The following is a 23,837-nucleotide window of genomic DNA, read 5'->3' as shown; positions in this document are numbered from 1 at the left end:
TTTCATCTTTTGGCTCTGGGCATTTTCTCTCACTGTCCTCCCATTCCTGAAACACTATTCCTCTTCTGGATGGTTGAAATCCCTGGCTTTCTATAATTCTCAACTAAAATACTACCCTAGCTACTCCTAATTCCAGAACTTTCCTTCTTACTTTCTATTTATCCTGTACTTAGCTTGTTCTCTATATATTTGGTTGCATGTTGTCTTTCCCATTAGATTATAAGCTCTTAGAAAGCAGAAACTATCTTTTGCTTCTTTTTGTATCCCCAGCACTTGGCCTAGTGCTTGGCAGATAGTAGACATTTAATAAATGAATGTTGATTGATTTTTCATGTGTGATTCTTGTTTAAAACATATGACAAATTCCTTTTTTTTTTTTTTTTTTTTTTTTTTTTTAAAACCCTTACCTTCCATCTTGCAGTCAATACTGTGTATTGGCTCCAAGACAGAAGAGTGGTAAGGGTAGGCAATGGGGGTCAAGTGACTTGCCCAGGGTCACACAGCTGGGAAGTGTCTGACAAATTCCTTTTATAGGACTTATCCAGTATATTTTATCAAAGGGGTGGTTAACTCGGGGAACATCCACCAAAAGGGTCCATGAAGAGGTTTCAGGAAATCTGTGACCTTATTTTTATAATTATTTTGATAATTGCATTTCAATATAATTGGTTTCCTTTTCCTACCTATACACATATAAACATATATTACATGCCTATAGCATTTAAAGACATTATGAGAAGGGATCTATTCATTTCTCTACACTTCCAAAGGAGTTCATGATACAAAAAAGGCTAAAAATCCAATTTTAGAGGCTTTCTTCTAGATACTTGACATTTTAAGGATATAAGTGCAATTCATCTCTTTTCCCTTGCTCTCACTCTAAAATTAGCCCACTTCTTTTTTCTGGTAATAGATTCCCTGGATGATTTCTTTTATACCTCCTTACTAGAAGCAAGATTTTATATTCACCATGCAACTACCCATTGTCCTTTGAGTCAATGAGAATTTTGATTCTTTGGAAGTAATATTATTCTATAATTCAAAGTCCTTCACGTCAATAGGAAGATCAGTGTTGGTATAGAAAGGATGGGTTTTTATATTAGACTTAGATGGTTGAAAATACTATGCAGTTATCCAGATGCAATACCTCTTTTTTTTTCCCTTATTCAATTCTGGGTCCCACCTCATGTTCCTCTTGAAGTAACTACCCCATGTCTAGATACTGATGGAATTACCCATATATTATATTCTTGGCAGTAAACCGTCTTCATGAGCAGCAGTGTGGCATAGAGGAGAGAGGGCCAACCTTTATTTGGGAAGACCTATGCTCAAGTCGTGCCTTTAACAAGCTATTCCTACATCTGGACACCTTTCATTGGCCTTGACAATTCTTTAATACTATAAGATAGGACTACTAGTTTCCATTAGCTTAGGGGATTTCCTTAGTTCCCTCAACAGATGAAATCATACATATGAATTTAAAAAAGAAATGCTATTCCATAGTTCATCCACTTGGTGTTTCATATATATATTTGTCTTTCTTGAGTGGCTGGGTCTCATAGAAAGGACTTCATATAACATCCTAGTGATTAAAGTGATCAATTCAGTTGTTGTTATTATTATTACAAAAAATAAAACATCAGCCACCAAAAAATTTTTTTATGTGAAAGATCTGGACATATTTAGATGACACATTGATAGAAACATGAGAAAGAAAAGTACAATCATCCAGATGATTTTCTATATCTTCAGAGTCATACAAATATCTGAACTTTATATAGACTATAAGATTCTGGTGTTTTTTAATTATTTACTAATCGGAGTGAAGGAAGGGAAGCAAATGATGGAGGAAATAGTAGGATACTGTTGAAAGATGTACATAGCTATCATAGGGAATGTCCTACACAGAGTTCAGAGGGTGGTTAATTCTGAGGCATGTAGGTCAAACAGTGGACAAGAGCACTGGATTTGGCATCAGAAAGACATGAGTTCAAATTCCTCCTCAGACACTTGCTAGTTGTGTGACTAAGCAAAGGACCTAACCTCCATCTACTTGAATTTTGTCATCTATAAAATGGAGATAGTAATAGCCCTTATAGATTTGCTGTGAGGATTATTGCATGAGATAACATATGTCCAAAGCTTTGTAAACTTTAAAGTGCTATATTAATGTCAGTTATTGTTATTATTGGAAGAGTTCCCAATCTTTTCAGAGGTTCTTCTTTGCTATACTTATTTGCAACCTAATTTTCATAATTTTCATAACTGAGAATAACAATATCATTTTCTAGGTTTGATAGTACTTATAAATTTGAAATAATTCAGAGGAGAAAATGCTACATGAAATAGACTTGACTTAAAAAATAAATTATAGATTGGATCTCTCTGTTTCTCCCAAGACTGAAAGTTCTGTGGCCACTCAAGAGCCTGAACCCAATACAGATTGGTATAAAAATTTTAACATGCTCCATTTATCCACCTTGAGCTGGTTTTCCCTTTTTCATGCATCTGGTAGGTCTCTGCTCCCAGGGGCTCATCCTAGAGGCCCTGGACTTACTGTGGACACATTAGTTTCTTTAATTCTCCTTGAAGCTACTCCTGAATTCAAAGAAAACCATCAGTCTCAGCCTCCTCAATGTCAAAGATCCAGGAATGAATCACTATGCCTGGCTTTAGGTTTTATTTTAAAATCTGGATTAAAGTAAATTAGAACTTGTTTTAGTTTGAAACTCTTAAAACATCTTGAGATAATTGGTGACTCAGGTGGTGTAATATGGAAACATCAGTGGCCATTGTTGATCTGTGGCATCTCTTGTTAAGTGAGGCAGCTCCTACAAAGCTGTGTGGGCCTATGTGCAAGAGTCCAAGAATTTTCTTAATTTGTAAGTAAGAGAGAGATTCAATAGTAAAGAACTTGATGTAGTTTTGTGCTGCTGGCAACCCCAGCCTAGAATATTGGGGAGAGATTAGGAGGCTCGGCAAAGTGCATGCTGAAATAATAGAAATTAGTTTCCTTACTTCAAAATGGCTTTGGTTGATTAATCAATCAACAAGTCATTATGAGGTATTTGTTGTGATAAGTTCTGTATTTTCAGGGGAATATTGAGGCTAAAATCAACTATAACTTGTGACTGAGAATTGAAACTTTGGATTCAATGGGTTCAAACGGAATAGTATCTCATTTGACCTTGGTATTTGGCTCATTCTTCCATCTAGAATTTCCCATGGGAATATAAGAATTTGCTTGCTGTCTAGTTCTCCAAACAAAATAATAGAAACTCCCCCTCATCCCCTTATCCATGCAAGCATTCACGTTAACATAACATCCATGCAGGCTAGGCGTTATTTAGCCTTACAAGAAATGGACAAAACTCACATTTTAGATCTATCTCATGAAAAACAACTCTCATGGAATAAAAAGCAGTGGTGAAGAAGAAAATAATTCCTGGGTCAAGCCAGGAGTTGTAGGAATACAAACTAGCCAGAATGAGCACTAGTAGTAGATGAGTAAAGGAATTCCTATACACAAAGGAGGAATTACTGACCGATATAAATTTATTTTAGGTCAAGCAAATTTGTTTCTCAAGTGGAAGCTTGAGTATAGGAGCAGAAAGAAATAGAACCATAAAGGAAGTAAACCTGGACTTTGTTCTTCAATGATATCATGAGTGTCAGACTGTTCAAATCCAGAGAAAAGAAATCTTGTGATATTAAGAGCTTTTTCTTTTTGGGAATAGGCAGTTGGTGCAGCTCATTCTTGGATGCTTGTATTGATGTCAATCACTTGTACCAGAGAGGAGGATTTTTGGATTCTCTGGTGGTATCAAACTCAAATAGAAACCGGGGCACTGAACCAAACATAAGGATCCTTTGAGGACTGTAAAATGACTTAGAAAACCACATATTAACATTATCTATATCCTGCTGCTTTTTTATTTATTTCATTAAATAGTTCTCACTTATGTCCTAATCTGGTTCCAGCTCACTTGGGAATGTTATGGGCCCCTGTGTTTGCTCTAACAAACCTAAATTACTTTCTGTGTGTGTATCTGTGAACTCCAAGGTATTCCCACAAGTTGAGGGGATAATATAGGTCAATGAAGGAAGATGAGGGGCATTCATGAGGGATGGAGAGTTTTCCTGGCTGTTTATCAGCTTTATCAGCCTTTTGTATTTTTTGTTAGGTTAAATCTAGCTTGTCCTTCATTTGATGTTATATCAGCCCAGATGCTTGCATGAGAACAGAGGAACTGATGATGATGATGATGATGATGATGATGATGATGATGATGATGATGATGATGATGATGATGATGATGATGGAAGCTTAGCTATTAACAAGATTTTTTTTCCTCAAGGGAAACCTTAGATGGATCATGAAACAAAGAGTGGAGAAATGTTGCTATATAGTACATATAAGATTGAATTTTGAGTTAGAGTTTCAATACTGTCTTTATTGTCTGTGTGACCTTGCATAATTTCTTTGGCTTTTCTAGGAATGATGATCTACAGTCTCATGCTGAGTTTATAATTATGCAAAAAGTCCTCCAGATAGAACTTGATTTATGAAAGCTTAGAAGGCCATAGGTTCCATGACAAAGCCTTCCTTTTTTTTTTTGTAATATTAATAAGTAAACAAAGAGTTACTAAGCCATATGCCAAGTACAATGCTAAGCATTTTACAAATATCATCTTATTTGGTTGTCAACAACCCTAGGAGGTAGATGCCATTATTACCTCCATTTTAAATTTGAGGAAACTGAGGCAGCTAGCAACTTGCCCAGGGTCACATAGGCTAGTAAAGAATCCTAGGCTACGTCTGAATTCAAGTCTTCCTGACTTCAGGCCGAGTACTCTGTGCACTGTGGCACCATCTGACTGCCTATATTTTTCAAGTCACTTTCAGATTTTTGCCTTTCTTATTTCCTTTGACCTTTATCTTCCAGCCAAAGTATAGGATTAGCTTTTCCCTGAACTCAGCCTTCCAGCTCATGCCAATTTTCAGTCAAAGAAGCTGATCCCTAGACCTAATGTGTACCCTAGGTTGTACTGGTAAGTGTTTGACAATTGACTCTCAAAAAAAGGGGGTGGGGATGCATGACACACTGTTAAAGTTTAATCTGTAATTGTTAACATTTTCTCTATTCCTTTCTTAAGCCTAGACAATTAGGGGCAGCTAGGTAGCTCAGTGTATTGAGAGCCATACCTGGATACAGGAAGTCCTGTATTCAAACCTTGTCTCAGTTAGCTGTGTGACCCTGATCAAGTCATTTAACCCACATTGCCCAGATTTTAGCACTCTTCTTCCTTGGAACCAAAACACAGTATTGATTCTAAGATGGAAGGTAAAGATTTTTTTTTATTTAAACCCTTACCTTCCCTCTTAGAGTCAATACTGTGTATTGGCTCCAAGGCAGAAGAGTGGTAAGGGCTAGACGATGGGGGTTAAGTGACTTGCCCAGGGTCACACAGCTGGGACGTGTGTAAGGTCAGATTTGAATCTAGGACCTCCCATCTCTAGGCCTGGCTCTCAATCCATTGAGCTACCTAGCTGCCCCTGTAAAGATTTTTTTTAAATTAAAATTTAAAAAAGTGTAGACAATCAACAACTCCAAAATTAATAAAATAACTCAATTAGCATTTCCTGATCTCTTAATGCTTACGTTGAACATTTAACTATTTTCTCTTTCAAGTCTTCAAGCAGGCTCTAGCATACTCCTACTTCTATTTCCTCCAAAATACTTCCAATTCCTTAAGATTGTTCAGCAACCACTTCAGTATGAAGCCTTCCCAATTATTAATGGCCCCTTTCTCCTCATATTACCTAGTAGTTCCCTATTGGTACATATACTACATTTCCTTTAGTAGAATATCAGTTCGCATAGAACAGAAGATTTAGGGTAGGCCCAGTGCCTAGTACAGTGTCTTAAACATAACAATATTTAATTTTAATGAAAATCTATTAAATTTAATTAGAGAAAAAAGGTGCTGAGGATAAATAGAGAAATTATTAACCTCATTCTATAGATGAATAAATTGAATTTCTGAGATGAAGATCTCAGAGTTAAGGAATGACAGAACAAAGGATAAAAAAGGCAGACCTCTCTTCCCTTAGTTCAGTTCTATTTTAATTCTATAATCAATTTAGGAGGATTCTTTTAAGAAAGGAATAGAAAGGGGTGGAATTGACTTTTTAGGGAACAGTAACACATCAACACAGCTCCTGACAGAGTCTGGAAGTCGGGTACCTCAGTAAGAAGCATTGAGTTATATCCAAACAGGAGGAAAGAAAACCTCTTCATCATAATCAGTGTCCCATGCCCTATATACACACTGATCCATCCTAGAAACCTAAGAATTCCTTCTCCTCCCAATTTCTTCGGTGCCAGCTGTGGATTTATCTCTTACCTTAAAGTGTAATCTGACACAGCGGATGTGCATGTTGTTGAAGAGAATATCTAGTTCCTGACCTGATTTTTTCCCCCACAATATAGTCTTATTGTCTAAACAACCCTATCTGACTGATGGATCAGGACCCCCTCAAAGCAGCCAGAGGCTGAGTTACAAACAGGGTATACTTGAATGTGGTATTATACACAGTCTCTTGGTTCAGTTCCGCTCGGTTCAATCCAACAAATGGATTGCTCATGAATGACTCACCTGTTTTCACACATTCCAGTCAAGTTGTATCAAGAAATGCCACCTGGCCAGAGGTGATATACAATTCCAAGGCATTGTCTACTAGGAGAAAGTTTTATGAGAGGGGCAAGTGTGCCCTACCAGGAACGCTAGTTCTATCTCTCCTTCTGACTATCCAGCCTTACCTCCATATTCTTCTCTGGCACGTCTATCTCACAGCTAATACATGAATACTACTAAAGTCTCAGTTTCATTTGTTTTTAAATTGGGCTTTAGTCCCTGTTTAAACAATGCTGGCAATAATAACGATTAACAAAAATTATTCCCTTCTGCCTGCAGGATGAGGTGCAAAGGTCTCAGGATATCTTTCAAGGCCCTCCTTAACTAATTAGACAGTCAACACCCCAAACAAGTATTGATTAAGTACCTGCTAGTATCTCTGCTATTAGGGCCTGGTGAGCCCTTTTCAGGGCTGCTCTGCTCCTTCGGTGTCTACTTGCCACCCAACTCCAAGGCTTATTCTTAAACTTCACCCTCTCTGTGACATTGTCTCTTCCAAATAGACTTGAAGCTTTAGATCTTAGAATTTCCATTCCTGGCCTGAAAAAGACCTCAAAAACTGTCTTTTCCACCCCTTTATTTTATGAAGAAACTGAAGCTCAGGGAGGTTAGATGACTTGCCAAGCTCACAAAATTATTGAATATCAGAGGTGGTACTTGAATCTGGGTCGTCTGAGTTTAGAACAGTGGTTCCCAAACTTTTTTAGCCTACCACCCCCTTTCCAGAAAAAATATTACTTAGCCCTCTGGATTTTTTTTTATTTTAATAGCAATTAATAGGAAGGATAAATGCACCTGTGGCCATCACCACTTCCCTGGATTGCTTCAGCACCCACCAGGGGTCGGTACCAACCACTTTGGGAATTACTGGTTTAGATCAAGGGCTCTACTCACTAGGCTACACTAATGGATAAGAAATGCATCATCTAATGCATTTAGCATTGTACTGGATAGGTGCTCCAGAAGTAAAAGGTAAAGGGGAAGCTAGGTGGCTGATGATGGCCCAGAATGCAATGCAATAAAGACACAAAATATAAAAGTAAAATAGTTTCTGTCTCCAAGAAACTTTTGTTCTGCTGAGAAGGATACAAATGGTTGCATATAAGTACCACATAGAAATCCAATATAAGAAAATAGAAGTAAAAAAAAAATTGGAGAAATCAGCAGTTTCTGCAGGAAGGTTTCATTTGAACTGATCCTTGCAGGCAGCTAAGGCTTTGAAGAGGCAGAGGGAAAGAGAGAAGACATTGCTAGCATGGTCATCAGACTTCAAAGACACCAGAGATGGGAGAAGCAAGAGAACCATTCTGACTGGAATGTAGAGTAAGGGGTGGGCAATAGGTCATTATCCTGGAAATAAAGGTAGGATTTAGATTGGGAAGAGCTTTAAATGACACCAAAGCGTTTATATCTTATCTTGGAGATAATAGGGAGCCACTAAAACTGCCTGAGGTGACTCAATGGGTAGAGATCCAGAAGGTACTAGGTTCAAATCTAGCTTCAGACACTTCCTAGCAAACATTTGACCCTGAGCAAGTCACTTAACCCCAATTTCCTAGCTGTTCCCACTCTTCTGCTTTGGAATAAATATTTAGTATTAATTCTAAGATGAAAGATAAGAGAAAAAAAATCTTTCTGAGCAGAGGAGGGACCCAGTCCAACTGCACCTTAATAATCCAAATTTGGAAGTTTTGTAAAGGAGAATGAGAGAAAGACATTCCTGTGACCATCTTACCTTCAACTTTAATTAGAGAGAAATTATTTTTTTCCCCAAGCACATGAGAAATTGATCTGAGATATAGATCATAGGCTAACTAAATTTGGTTTTCTGAGGCAATGAAGTAGCAAATGAACTCTGCTATAGCTAACTCCCCCATAGAACTGTTGAAGAACTCCCAGTTATTAGCCATGGGCATTTTCTCACTATGAAGGGTGGTACTAAATTCCTTATGATATTCATTTTCCATATGAAGAAACCCAGACTCAGACAGGTTAATTACTTTGTCCAGAGTCACTCAACAAATGATCATCAGAGACAGGATTTGAATTTGGGTCTCTTTCTTGACTCCAATTCCAGTTCAATAAAGTCAGTTCTTGGGGAGAACCAGACATTTTTCAGAAGCAAAGCAAGCATTCCTCAGTTATTTTATGGCCTGGGTCTTTAATACTCTCTTTTCTCATGACATTAAATGATTAAGATCACAACGATTAAGATGACCATGTGAGAAAGAGCCTTCAGAAGCTACCAGTCTGCCTCTCTTCCTCTGACTGTGATTGCCTCTATCAATCAACTAGCAGTTCAGACAGATCAATGCCTGAATGGAAAAGCATTTATTAAAGGCCTGTTATGTGCTAAGTACTGCGCTAAACTTTGGTGATATAAAAGCAAGGTCCCTGACTTCAAGGAGCTTACATTTACATCGGAGGAAACAATGAACATTGGAGAATAATGATCAGAGACCTGCAATTGGGTCAGACAACTTACAGTCCTCGTGAGTGGGGAGACTGACACACTCCATCCAAGAACCATGGTACAGTTGATTTGATCATAGATCCAGAAGTACAAGAATTGGAGAAAGGAGGAAAGAGTATTTGGTAATGGCAAGAAAGTTGTTCAGATTGTCTAGGAAAAGTCTAGAAAATAGAGAGTGAAATGAATCATCCATAACATCCTGTGCCAGCTGAAGCCTAGGGAACATCACCCTCTGCTCAGAAAGTTCCTTCTTAGAGCTCAACCCTTGCCCTTAGGTAGCTTAAGTCTTCCTCTTCTTTGCTATTTAATGGAGATAAGGCAGCTTGAATCACCAGATCAGAACAAAATACTGGGAACTAACAAGTAGCCCAACATACCAGCTCCATTCCAGCCTACCTTCTCACAGCCGATTTGTCCAGAGAAAAAACAGGCCTAAACAAAGGCCCTGCAGAATAACAGCTTCCCTCCCTCTTTCCCTCCTCTCCCTCTCCCTGCTCCACAGCCTGCAGCCTCCCACAGCCCCCCCTTCACCCCCATTAATGAGAATCAGAAGCAGGGAGAGTGAGGACATGAAAGAATAATTCACTTCTTATTTATAGGTCTCCACCGGAGCACCAGAGGCAATGTGTGGTCCCTTACCTAAAGCAGAGAGCAGAACCCTTGCAGGGCCTGGGTCCTAACATAGGCTAAAAGCCAGTGACCTTGGGAAACTCACTTAACCCCTTGTGCCTTAATCTCCCCAGCTGTACAATTAGGTAAAAGTCAGGTTTCAATGGAAAACAGATGCTACCTCAGAGGTGAAGTCTCTTGAGCAAACAAATTAAATAATAAATAAATACTTTAGGTTTTTACTAGCAAGGAGCTATTCTGTACCTCCTTCCAGGCTGCAATTAGAGTGTCCTTGTTGTCTCGTGGAGTTTTAAAATCTGAGCATAAATGAAAAAGCTCTGGAAAGTCTGAAATTCTTTCTGTCTCCAGCCTTCCCCACCCCCGACCTCCACCACACTTTTTGTTTTGTTTTAGGAAAGGCTGTTCTCACAAGCCACACTCTCACGCCAATGTTGTGTTCATTCATTTAGTCTATCAGTCTGTCAGTCAGTCGACGGTATTTATTAATGCTCTTCATTCATTTTTTGCTAATATAAAAAAAAACCCTATTGGCTGGGATATTCAGGGGTGGGCTGGATTATTTGGGGAATAACTGGGATTAGCCAGGAAAATTCTCTCCTTTTTTTTTTTTTCATCCAGGAAATTATTATGGGACTCCTACTATGCTCATACACTATGATGTGACTGCCAAGGACAATTCTGGGGGAGTTGCCTCAAATCTGACTGAGTAGACTAGATAAGGATCAAGGTTACATTTTATTAGAGGGCAGCACAGGAACTAGAGCTGGGGCAGACATTAGAGATCAAGATGAGGGGGAAAATGAGGCCCAGAAGAGGAAAAGGGACTTGTTCGAAGTCTCATAGACAGAGAACCAGGTTTTGAAATCAGGACCCCTAATCCCAATTCCATGGTCTTTCCTGTATTTAGGTTCAACTCTCGTGAAAAATCTATCCCCGATATTTGGATCTATTTTTCTTGATTCACTGAGTACTGTTTTAGTGAAGAAAATACTGTCTTTCTTGACTGGTTGGTAATCTTGCCTTGCTTAAATGCTGTCACTCCAAATATCCATTGTCATCCTTCAGACCATAAAGCAGAGAAGGTGTAGGATATCTTGGTTTGGCTCTATGTCCGTTCTATTATATTCACTATTATTTTTCCTAAACCTCTTTCTCCTACAATCAGAGGGCTAGGGGTGCTGTGGAGGGGGTGGAGGAAGTACTAAGGAGAAGGAAGAAACGCAGGCTATTGAGGTTTGGTCTAGGCCAGGCATTAATTGAGAAACCCAAAGTGTGGAAGGACCTGCAATGCATGCCATTCAACTCTTTACTTATGTAGGACAGTCTCCCTGCCAAGCAAGTCCTTTTTCTGTTTCCTTTTCTTTTTCCACCTTTCTTTTTATCCAGTTTCCTAACTGAGTAGGAGACAAAACAGACAAATGAAGAGGAGACATGTGTTACCCCAATTCCAAATCCCAGCCGCATCTGAACTGAGCATTTTATTTTCATTGACTAATAAAATAATAATAGCTTAACTTTATATAGCACCTTAAGGTCTACAAAGTACTTCATACACATTATCTCTTTTGAAGTTCATAACAACTTATAAAGTAGGTATTGTTATTCCCACTTTACAGATGAGGAAAATAAGACTCAGAGAAGTTATGTGACCTGTACAGTGTCATACAATTAGGAAGTACCTTTGGTTATATTTGGAACCACACACACATACATACATACACACAGATATGTTTCTCTTCATTGAACAAAAAGGATCTAGGTTTGAATTGAGAAAAACATCGCATAATGACTTTATATGTTATCGTTCCGTTAAAAAGCTCCTTATTGGGACTCAAGTTGGCTCAGTGTATAAAAAAACAGTCCTAGAGGCAAGAAGTCCTCGGATTAAATCTGGCCTCAGATACTTCCTATCTGTGTGACCTTGGGTAAGTCACTGAACCTCAATTGCCTAGCCCTTCTTTTCTGCCTTAGAACTGATACCCAGTATTGATTCTAAGATGGAAGGGAAAGGATTTAAGAAATAAACAAAGAAATAAATAAAATAACTCAAGGCTTTTACAGATAGAATTTATTGTTTCCACATTTTCTCTTAGGCTTGGTATCATTTGCCTTGTTTTACAGATATAAACTAAGATCCAGAGAAACTGAGCCCCATGACAAATGCCAATCAGGAACAGAGAGAGGCAAGGATGAAGGACCTTGTAACAATCTGTTCAAGGCTAGCTTTCATCAGATAGCACCTTGAATGCAAGCATCCCTTCTTCTATCCCACGGTATGACTCAACTGTCCTTTGTAAATCTACTATTCTCCTTTGAAGATGAACTTTTTATTTTTTATTTTGATGGTGTTCTTTTTATGCTTAGGAATAACCCAGGCATTAGAAGAACTGTCTGCCTAGGTATTGGGGGATTCTTTGTTATCTTTTTTTTAATTTCATGTTTTTGAAAAAATATATCCAATTGAAATATTTACCTGGATGACTAAAGTTACAAAAATATACTTGAGATGATATTAAAGTAACTGATACAGAGAAACTTTCTTGGTGATAAGACCCACAGCAAATGTCACACAAAAAACAATTTTGCAAACTAGTTTGAGCACAGTAGAACAGGTGCTGCATTTAGAGCTGGAATTCTAATTTTAAATGAATTTTAATTTTATAGATGAGGGAATTGAGGACCAACAAGGAGAAGGGCATTGCCAAGTTCACAAATGTAGTAAATAGCAGAGTCAAGATTTGAACCTAAGTCCTTTGACTCCCAATCGAACATGCTTTCCACCTTTCCACTGTACCATATTACCTCCTGCCCAATGAATACCATCCACTCCCTGTAATAGCCCTTCTAGGCTACTACAGTTGTCATTCATGTAAGTGGCTCTTCATCCCCTCTCTCCTATTATGCCTGATCCATTCACTCAAAATCCTTCCCTGATTCAACTCCATTTTAAATGGAAAGGAGCCATAAAGCTCCTTCAATTTTTTTTTTTTGGTCCCACTGTTTTCTTTCTCTGTCTGATTTCTTCCAGATCTGTGACACATAGAAGATCATGGATTTCCATCATAGACTGGAGCATCTGATCAAAGATTTAGATCTGGAAGGATTGGGTGAGTTATTCCCTCCAATTTTTTTTTTTCAGAGGAGTAACTCAGTCTTAAGGAAGTGAAATGATTTGTCCATGGTCACATGGATTGTAAGATACAGAGCCAGGATAATAACTGGGATTCCCTGACTCTAGATTCAGCACTTTCAACCTTTATCACACTATCCCTCCTACTCGCAGATAAAACTGCCAAAGACCTGTCCTCTCTGGTTAAAGCCCAAACAAACTTTTAAAATACTAGACTTCTAATGAGCCCAATCTGAGGTTTCAGCCCACTCATTCCCAGGCTGCAATCAAAGGTTCTCTTTTCTATGAGATTGTAATTTCTAGAAAAGCATTTGATTGTTGCATTGAAGTGTGCACTGTATGTGTAAAAAGGTGTTTATGAGGTTTCATACAGTATAGTTAATAACCAACCAATACCATAGCCTTTTACAATAGGGGACCCTGACTGAGAGCAGATATATTGGGCCATTCTGTAACATGGTAATATACAATTAGAGTGGCTGGTGGTCTGGAATATAAACCTGAAGGTGTTGGCTGTAGGTTTGCAGGTCGGCTCTCCCTACCAATGACAGGAACATGTTTGTGCCTTCCTCAGGCTGGGAAGAACAGTGTGTCCATGCTGCATCGCAATATCTAGAAGTGAAGTTCTAAATCTTGGGCCGCAGAATATGCCTGGCAAGGTGAATATTATTCACAGGGCAAGGACCAATCAGCACAGATTTCAGGAAAACCAGCCACCACTTTTGTTGATTCATAAGATAGAATTCCACAAAGGAGAGAAGGGCCAGCTGCCTGTGGAATTTTTGTGGAATTTATGCACATTAGTCTAGCTGGACCCACATTGCTTTCCTGGTTTTTGCCAAGCCCCCAGGGAACCTTGGGAGGTTTTTCTCCTGTGGAACCAGGCAGCTCAAAAGGATTTGGACAACTTTTGAAATGGGAGTCTAGGATTTAAACTTAACCTCATATGCACTTGCTTTTTAAAAATATTATTGGTAGACACATTTTATAACCCTGATGTCAGGAGATCACACTAAATAAAGCTGTACAGGTTATCTTACAGTATGGAACATTTTTTTGTTTTGTTTCAGGAGATGAGTCTTGATATGAATAGCCACACTTGTCCATCTAAATATGCCAGGTTATAATGATTGAAGCTGATTTCAGGCAGGTATATGCAGTGGCAGAGCAGAAAATTTGGTGAATTCAACAACATACAATAGTTCAGGGGTTTACATTCTGGCTGTGTAACTTACTATATGTGTGATAATAGCCAAGTCAATTGTCTTTTCTTGTCCTCCTTTGTATTTCTCCTCTCTAAAATGAAGGGTTTGGAATAGATGCTCCCCAGGGTTCCCTCCTACCTGTCAAGCCTATTATCCTATTCCATTGTACAACATTAGTTCTTATTTTCTTAAGATACTAACCTGTATTGGTAGAGGGAGTTTTGTCATCTGGGAATTTCCCGTACTAAATAAATCACAGGTCAAGTCCTTATTCCATGTATCTATTTTTAGCTACAAGGTCTCAGGTTAGATTCTGAATGGGATCAAGAAAATTTTAAAAAGAAAGAAAGAACAAAATTATGCCCTCCCTTAAAGAACTTGCATCTGAGTTGGAGAAGCAGGCATATGCAAACAAAATGATAATACCAGGCAGCATGTTGTTCTTCACTGGTGTACTATTTATCCTATATTAATCATGTTCTGATTTTTGTGACCCTTTTTAAGGTTTTCTTGACAAAGATATTTCAGTAGGTTTGCCATTTTCTTCTCTAGCTCATTTGACAGATGAAGAAACTGAGGCAAAAAAAATTATGTTATTTGCTCAGGATCATACAACTAGGAGTATCTGAGGCTAAATTTGAATTCAGGTATTCCTGACTCCAGGAATTTTATCCACTTCACTACCTAGTTGCTCCTAGAAAGAATGTAGTAATTATGGTTATAAAAACTAAGTCCTATGGAAGAGTTAAGAGGAGAAAGAAGTCATTGGGATTTTGGGTGATGGGGTAGGCATCACATAATTAGGAAAAATGTTGAATTCAACAATAATGAAAAGTAAGTATTAGAGATAAAGAAACTGAAGGTCAGAGAAGCTGACATACAAAGTTGCCTAGCTAGTAGAATAAGATAAATGCATAGGATATGACGAACATTTATTAAGTGAAAGCTCTGAGGATTTTGTTGTTTGTCCTTCATTTTCAAAGACCAATGGCATCATAGGGTGGTATTTTGACTTGTTCATAAATTGGAATTAAGTGAGGTAGAGTTGCACAAAGTCATCAGCTTCACTCTCTCTTCTAGAATCATCAAAGTTCAGTGATAAGACAAAAGTCAGGACTACTGGTAATGTCCTGGGATGCAGTGAATGACTTCTGGTGTCTTTGGTGGTTGACCGAACTCTAACCTTTCCACAATGCCTGCTTCAGCTACCTTCATGACCATTGGAAGAAATGATTTCATCCACCCATCCTGCCAGGCACTAGGCTAAGGTCAAGGAATACACATAAGAAAAAGAGATATAGTCCCTGCCCTGAAGGAGCTTACTATATAATGAAGGAAGACAATGAACAGAACCCAGGTCTCCTCCCAAGGCCACTACACTAGTTTCTTCATTATCCTGTAGGATCACATAGTCTCAAGTTTAAAATACTTTCCAGCTTGGGCCCATACTCAAAAATCTTGTTCTCTACTGTAATTTTTTTGAAGGACCTAGCATCACTTCTACAACCTGACAGGGCCTCAAGGAAGAATGATAGTGGAAAATTATTCTTTATAATGTTTTCAGTGTTAGAAAACTCTGTGGCACATACATATTTATTTTGTCATTAATGAAAATTAAGGGAACAGTCAACAATAAGCATTCTTACCATTTCCAGCAGAAGTTAACTAGTAAAAAACAATCACACCAAAAAGGAGGTAGAAAAAAGCCAGGAGACTATTGAGTCAGCAAATGCTGAATCTCTTTGTCAGAGTTGTGGTAGTCATAGAAAAATTTGGTTTTGAATGTAAGTTAATTAGTAAAATCTTATTTAGAAGCATAAAGGAAGGTTTTGAGTAGGATTGACTCATAAATTAGAAACAGGAGAAGATAAAACAAGTTTATAGAAAACTTGGTGAGTCTCAATTAAACCAGGTTTTCCAGAGTGCATTTAAGGATGAAATTGGAAGGAGGATAATAAGCAGTTAAAAAAGAAAAGATCTGTCAAATTTTCTATAACAAACAATTTTATCCATCAATGACAGTGGAATCACTACATTTATAACTCTAATACCATAGTCTCTAATATGCAGCATAAAGAATCAGAATGATTCCAAGAGAAACAAAATTAGTAAGAGCAGTTGAGTCGGACCAAGTATTTAGGTCCATGCTTGAAGTGACACAATTTTGAGGGACCTGAAGTAATAGTTATCAAGATTACCAGAAGAGAGGAAGACACCATAAAAACATAGAAGCAAAGTATTGATGTTCTTACTAGTAAAAATAACTCCTGAGATTTCACAAGTTAGGTTAAATCACACCAGATCACATCATTATCATCAAACACCTGACTGATAGGTAAAGAAAATTTAAGAGGCTACTGTACTAATCACTTAGTGCCTATGAAAAGGCATTCCGTTCATTAGTGCAAAATACATCTTCAAAGACTTTTCTCCAAGATGTCTCCCTTGTAAAAGCTGAACTTGAATAAGGTTCTTTGAATAAGTTACTTTGATCTAACAACTGAGATAAATTTAATAAGCACTGATTATTAATATTAATAAAATAAAATAAAAAAGTTGTAGTTGTATGTTCACTAAAGGTTGTTGTCACACTAATAGAGGTCATCTGGTGTAGAATTCAAATGAAAAAGGAAATCTTTCTAAGTGCTGAGGTTATCTAGGTGATCCCATTTACAGATAACATTTTTCCTTTCAAATCAAGCCTCAGGAAATTGTATATCCTCCAAAATATGATGCAAAATCACTCAAAAAACCTCTTTGAAGGTAAGAATTGCTTTTATTTTTTTGCCTTTTTTTACTCCAAATTCCTAGCATAATATTTAGCACATAGTAGGTCATTTCTGATTTTAATTGAAATGAATTGTTATGAACCCCCCCCAATGTTGGAAAATGGATCATTAGTATATCATAACTGAAGAGAACATTTGAGGACAAATGCAGCAGGTGCTGTAGAGGAACAAGGAATGGCAAACTTGTCCTTGTTTCATGATCCTGATGACTATTCTCCTAGAAATGTAACACCCTCCTCACCCCAATAGCCTGACAAGCTTCTTTCTGTCCAAAAGTAAGAAAGGAAACCATGAGGCTGCCTAAGTAGGCCCACTTGGAAGTGTAAGTGGGACCAGACAAAATGGAGAAGCAACAAAAACAGGCTTGCAATACAACAATTTAGTCAAAGTCAAATATAGACTTAGCAACTAATTACAGGAAAAAAGCTGTGAAGTGCGTTATAAAATCAAGTGTTTGCACAGAAACATTTTTGCTAGAAAGCGAAGTGGTAGCTCATTTGCATGTTGGGTATTGTTAGCATACAAAGGAGCTGAACTGCTAAAATTAAGATAGCAAGTTGTTTGAAAACCTCATTTTAAAATAGAATAAATCACACTGGAGACAGATGTTTAAGAGCTCCAGATTTGGGAAGAACCAGTGTCAAGTGCAAGGACTGAGCCTTTGCCAGGGTCGAGTCAAGGCTCCCATAGACTCTTCCTTAAAGGATCTCTAACACGGGGGCCATTAATTTAACTGGTATAGCAAGTGGCTTCCTTTGTGATTAATACCAAAGGTTCCCTATATGCAAAGCTTTGGACCTGGGCCTGATTAGGCATGGAGTGTAGACAAGGAGAAAAAAGAAAACAAAGTTTTTGTATTTAAGAAGTTTAAAATCTAATTGGAAAAATAGGTGAATACAAATATTGTCCCTTTTTTCTTCTCCCAATCCAAATTCTATAATTCTTTAATAGGAACAACAACAACAACACTTAACTGGCATTTATATAGCACTTTAAAATTTACAAAGTGATTACATGTATCACCTCATTTGCTCCTCACAATTTGTTTTTATGGTATATAACCTTATATAGACTCTCTGTACTGCTCAGCAAGCCTTCTACTCTAACAATTTGGAATACAGAATCAAGATAAAAAATTATCTGGCAGGCTAGAACACTGGCTGAAATGGAAGATAAAATTTGAAGAGATTAAATGTAAAATCTTATAAATGGATCCAAGACTAATCATCAAGATCAAGAGGAGAGAGAAAAAACACACCCAGAGATAGATACACAGAAAAGAGAAAAGGGATGGGGAATCACATCTGTGGAAGAGTAAATCGAGAACTCACCTGATACTAAGGAAATGGGAGTTCGGCTGCCACCTCTGACATATACTGGCTGGGTAAACCTGAGTAAGTCATTAAAATTTAGTATTACAGGCAACCTTCTAATTCTTGAGGTTATAAGGAGTATGCTGAATTCCCTTCGTAAGGAAAATTCCTCACAGGGAACTCTTTACATTGACAAAATATCAGAATTCTGTGCATGTACCAATACATATATGTAATACATACATGCATATATAAATATGTTTATTTAAACACCAAATATGTGTACCAACATAACATTTTCTCTATAAGTAAAGTAGACATCAAGCTGCCTCAGCATTTATATTCACACACATATATGTATACTTTTATATGTATGAATATATATGTAGTATGCCTATATATCTATAGAAATGTATATAGTTATATATATGTTTAAGTAGTTGTATATGAATACTTTGTATACATGTATATACACATGTATATCATGTATATTTATGTACACATATATACATACTCACATATACAGCTGTACAACCTATCCATATCACTGTCATAGTTTATACTATAATCATTCTTCTTCTCTTTCTTCCCTCACCCTGTGAAAATGGTTAAGGTCAAGCTCTTTTGAGTTGATATGTATGTATTTCATCCCAGAGGCTCTTCAGTGTTCTAAGTCTTAATATAACTAGTTCTGGGTCATCTGCAAAGAGGAAAATCTGGAGGACCTCATCATCTTTAGAGAATTCTTTTTGGATATGGATGATGCACTGATTCTCATACATGACAGTAACAAACATCTTTGATGAATGTTATGCCTGCTTGTTTAATTCTTTATCCAATATGAATGACCAGAAAAAAAAAACCATTAAACAAGGTTATCTCTGTTATATCTTTCAAGGAATCTTGCATAATTTTAGCATATCCATGGGAGACACCTTGTGGGAAGTGAATTTTTACATAGTATTTTGATCTGATTAATCAAATGAAAATTTTTTCATAGTCAAAGAACAGTAGGCATAATGGGGTTTCATCCATCTCTCAGTTAATAATTTGATGATAGGTAAAATAAAAATGTGGTCTATTTTTTCTCAGTAGGTTTATTAGAAGCAAGAGAGAGAAACAATTTCTCTTGTCTGCATCCCTCACTATCAAATACTGGGTAGCTGAGAAAAGCTGCATTATATAACATAAATCTGTAGTCTAGATGACTATAACATTAGATGAATTCATACTTGGTTGAATAATTAACTCCAAAGAGCAGACATTAAAGGACTAGTGTCAATTGACAGAGGCTTCTCTGACTTAGCATCCAATCCATCTATCCTAGGGCTTGTGATAGTTAATATTGTGTTGGTTTAAAGATAATACAATATTTGGAGAGACTTCTAATACTTTGGATGATGGGGTTAGTATTTAATAAAAATCTTGAGAGACTAGAATGACTGGCCATATCAAATAAGTTAGACTTTAGCAATGCTATTGCTATTACTAATAATATTTGCATAATGCTTTAAAATTTACAAACCCTTTAACACATATAATATTACCTGATTCTCACAATAACCATAAAGATAAATGCTATTACTATTCTCAGTTTGCAGAGGAGACAATGGGGTCTAAGAAAAGTTAAGTGATTTTTCCAGATTATACAGCTTGTTACTATCTGAAGTAGGATTTGCATTTTTTTCAGATTCCAAGTCCTACATTCTATATTCTAGACGAGGGGTCAGCAATGTAGGGCTCTCCAGCCATATCTGGCTCTTTTGAGGGCCAGATATGGCTCTTTCTGCAGGAGCCATAAAATCAATTTTTTTTTAGGCGCTGTTACAGGAGCGCGCACTGTGAGCACTGTACGGCTCTCATGAAATTATATTTTAAAAAATGTGGTGTTTATGGTTCTCATGACCAAAAAGGTTGCCGACCCCTGTTTTAGACCAAGGAAAAATGTAAGGTTCTACACTTGAGTTCAAAAAATAAATTTCACAAGCCCAGGATGGGAGAGCTGTAATTTCACAGTAGTTCTTTTGAAAAATAAATGGGGATTTTGTCTGAAAGCTCAAAATACATGAAACAGAAACTCAAAAAACTAATATAATTTTAGACTACTTCATGTGGGATATAGGGCCAAGAAAAAGGAAAATATTGTCTCCACTGTATACTGACTGCCCTTTTCACATCCCATATAGAATATTACACTCTAGGTACGCTGAGTTAGAGAGAAATTGACAAGCTGAAGAGTTTCCAGAGGAAGTCAAATAGGATGGGGAAAGCACTGGACACTGTGCCATATGAGCATGACTGTTTATAGGTATTTAACCTGGAGAAGAGGAATTTAGAAAAGGTATTATATCTCTTTTCAAGTATTTCAAACACAATGTAGAAGAGGGACTAAATTTGTCCTTTTTGCATTTGGAAGACAGATTAATAGCATCAGATAGAAGTTGCAGACAGATTGATTTAGACTTGATGTTAGAAAATAATAAAAACTAAAACTAAAAGAAGAACCTCCTAACTATTAAAATTGTCCAAAAGTAGAAAGAACTTCCTTAGGAGGTATAGGATTTCTCCTCAGTGGAGTGCATCATTTGGTTGTGGTATGACTACGTGAAAATGATACAAAGTGAATTCTTTTACAGGAATGAATGAGAAAAGAACAAAGGTATAAATGTTTAGCAACTGGGCTTTCTGGAAAACAAATAAATAAATAAACAAACAAACAAATAAATAAATAAATATAACCTACTTTTTAAAAAACCCTTACCTTTCATCTTAGAATCAATACTGTGTATAGTTCTAAGGCAGAAAGGGGGTAAGGGCTTGACAACAGGAGTTAAGTGACTTGCCCAGGTTACATAGATGGGAATTGTCTAAGTTCAGATTTGAATTTGGGACCTCTTTTCTCCAGGCCTAACTTTCTCTCCCCTGAGCCACCTACCTGCCCCCACACAACCTGGTTTTAAGTTTAATTTGTATTATTGACACTTTCTATATCACTTTCTTAGCTCCAGAAAATTAAAAAATAATAAATCAATATGTAGTATTGAAGAGCACTATGATGTATAGCATTTTCTGATAACTGAGGTGTAAATGATTACAGGAAAAATTTAACAATTGGAAGTTGGCATGAGTTGGTTCCAGCACACCCTTGGGCTAGGTAGACCTTCCAACTCTGAAATTCTGTGATTTTGAAAAGGTTCTTATCAACTTAATTTTGTGATTTTTCCCAGTGTCAGGTAGTAGCTTGGAAGCAGAGGTGAAAACATCATAGAATCTTAATGTTGGAAGGATGCTCAGATCCCATCTAGTCTAGCATATACCGTAATGGGAATGCTCACTATCACATTCCTAATTAATTGGCCATCCAGTTATTTGTTAGAATGATTCACAAAATGGAAAATCCACAACCTCTCAACACAATCATTTTGATTTTCCCACAGTTCTATTACATTGATTTTAGGGTTGATTCAGCAGAACTTCTAGACAGCATGGAGTTCTAAGATAGTAACTACTCGAGCATTTCTGGGGCAAACTAAACGGTTGAGTACATAGGTTCTAAAGGAGTAACTAAAGACAGAATAGGGGAAATGACCTTACAGTGGGTCAAGGGACCAAAAGTCTCAATAAGAAAAGCTATTAGTTTTAGTGTGACTAACAGTGAAGGAAGAGTCTTAGGAGGTTACAGACAAGGACTGGAATTTTAAATTCTTGCATCTGGTAGGGGTCTCACTTTCATTACGTGGCTATGATTAAGATATGGCCATGCTAGTGTGTGAAAGAAGTTGTTGGAATAAACAAGGTGAGGAATCATGCTCTTTAGACCGTTTGAAAGATAATCAAAGTACATAGTGAAGTTTCTGAAGATGATGACAGAAAGAGTTGTAGAGGACAGTAGTAAAAGCAATGAGAAAGTTGAGAATGGCCCGAAGGTGCCAAGGATTTCAAAATAGGAAACATTACTAGGATGGTGAAAGAAAAAAATTCAGTGTCAGTGAGGTAAGGGAAGCAGAGAGAGTAATATAGTTGGAAAATCACTAGTGTTGGGTCAAAAGTCTTGGATTTGGTTTTTCTGGGTTAAGATGGCAGCAGAGTAAGAAGCAGCTCTTAACCTCTCCTGACCGAAACACACAAAACTCCTCAAGGGGTCATAAAAACAAGTCCAGACGAACAGAGGAACCCACAACAGGGCACAGCATGGAAGGTACGTGGAATCGAGGCATTTCCATGCTATAAAGGGGTGAAACAGCTCTCACTAAATCTCGGGCTGAGCAACCACCCCACCCCCACCCCTTCCACACACAACACCTATAGCGCGAAGCCAGCTAAAAAGAAATAGAGCAAGTTTGGGGCACCCATCGAGTCATTGGCAGCTCCGGGGCCTGTCCCTGAGAGCAGCAAGATTTAGGACCCCAAAAAGCTAAAGAAAACACACAAACTCTGAGCACTGGAGCAGAACACAGGCTCAGAACGCAGATGCGGGCGGAGGCGTGGGTGGAGACAGACACAACCACAAGCTAAAGCTCTGAAACCCTGAGTTGGGAACCAGTGCAGACAGGTATACGACTATGGAAGCAGCGCCCTGAGACTTGTAAAGAAACCTTCAGCAGACGATCAAGCAAGGGGGTCCACCAGGGGGCTTGACCTTGGAAAAAACCAGAACTCAGACCTCAGGAGCCAAAAGACCGCAGACAGACCCTGAGCGCAAGGATAAACCTGAGAAGCTGCTGGGCTAATGATGGCTACCCAGTCTCAGGAAGTTCAGAAGAGAAAGATTAACAACAAGAAAAAGAAGTCTTTAACACTCGCCAACTTTTACACAGAGAAAATCCAGACAACCGAGCAAACAGAGGAGGAGAAGAAACAAGCATCTCGACCCTCCTCAAATAAGGAAAACTCCTCACAAGCTATGGAAGAATTCAAAACTGAGATTTTGAGGAAAATGGAAGAGATCTGGCAAGAAAATAACTGTTTAAAAGGTAGAATCTTGCAATTGGAAAGTGAGGCTCAGAAACCAAATGAACTGATAAGCAAATTGAACACCAGAAATGACCAGATTGAAAAGGAATACCAGAAGATTATGGCCAAAAACCAGAAGATTACAGCCGAAAACCAAAAGATCATAGCCTAAAACCGAAAGATTATAGCCGAAAACCAATCCCTAAAGGCTAGAATTGAGCAATTAGAAGATAATGATCTCTCAAGACAACAAGAACAAACAAAACAAAGTCAAAAGACTGAAAAAATAGAAGGAAACATGAAATATCTCAATGAGAGAGTGACAGACCAAGAAAACCAGTCTAGAAGAGACAATTTGAGAATAATTGGTCTTCCAGAAAAACCAGAAATTAATAGAAACCAGGACTCCATACTAACAGAAATAATTCAGCAAAATTGCCCTGAAGTCCTACAACAAGATGGCAATATAGACATTGAAAGGATTCAGAGAACACCTGCAACATTCGATCCAGATAAGAAAACACCCAGAAATATAATTGCCAAATTCAAGAGTTTCCAAGCAAAAGAAAAAATCTTACAAGAAGCCAGAAAGAAACAATTCAAATATCAAGGAGCACCAATCAGGATCACACAGGATCTGGCAGC

This window comes from Gracilinanus agilis, chromosome 2 (genome assembly GCF_016433145.1).
Source record: "Gracilinanus agilis isolate LMUSP501 chromosome 2, AgileGrace, whole genome shotgun sequence".
Lineage (NCBI taxonomy): Eukaryota > Metazoa > Chordata > Mammalia > Didelphimorphia > Didelphidae > Gracilinanus > Gracilinanus agilis.
The sequence above is the reverse complement of the archived record's forward strand: the minus strand, read 5'-3'. Positions refer to the sequence as shown.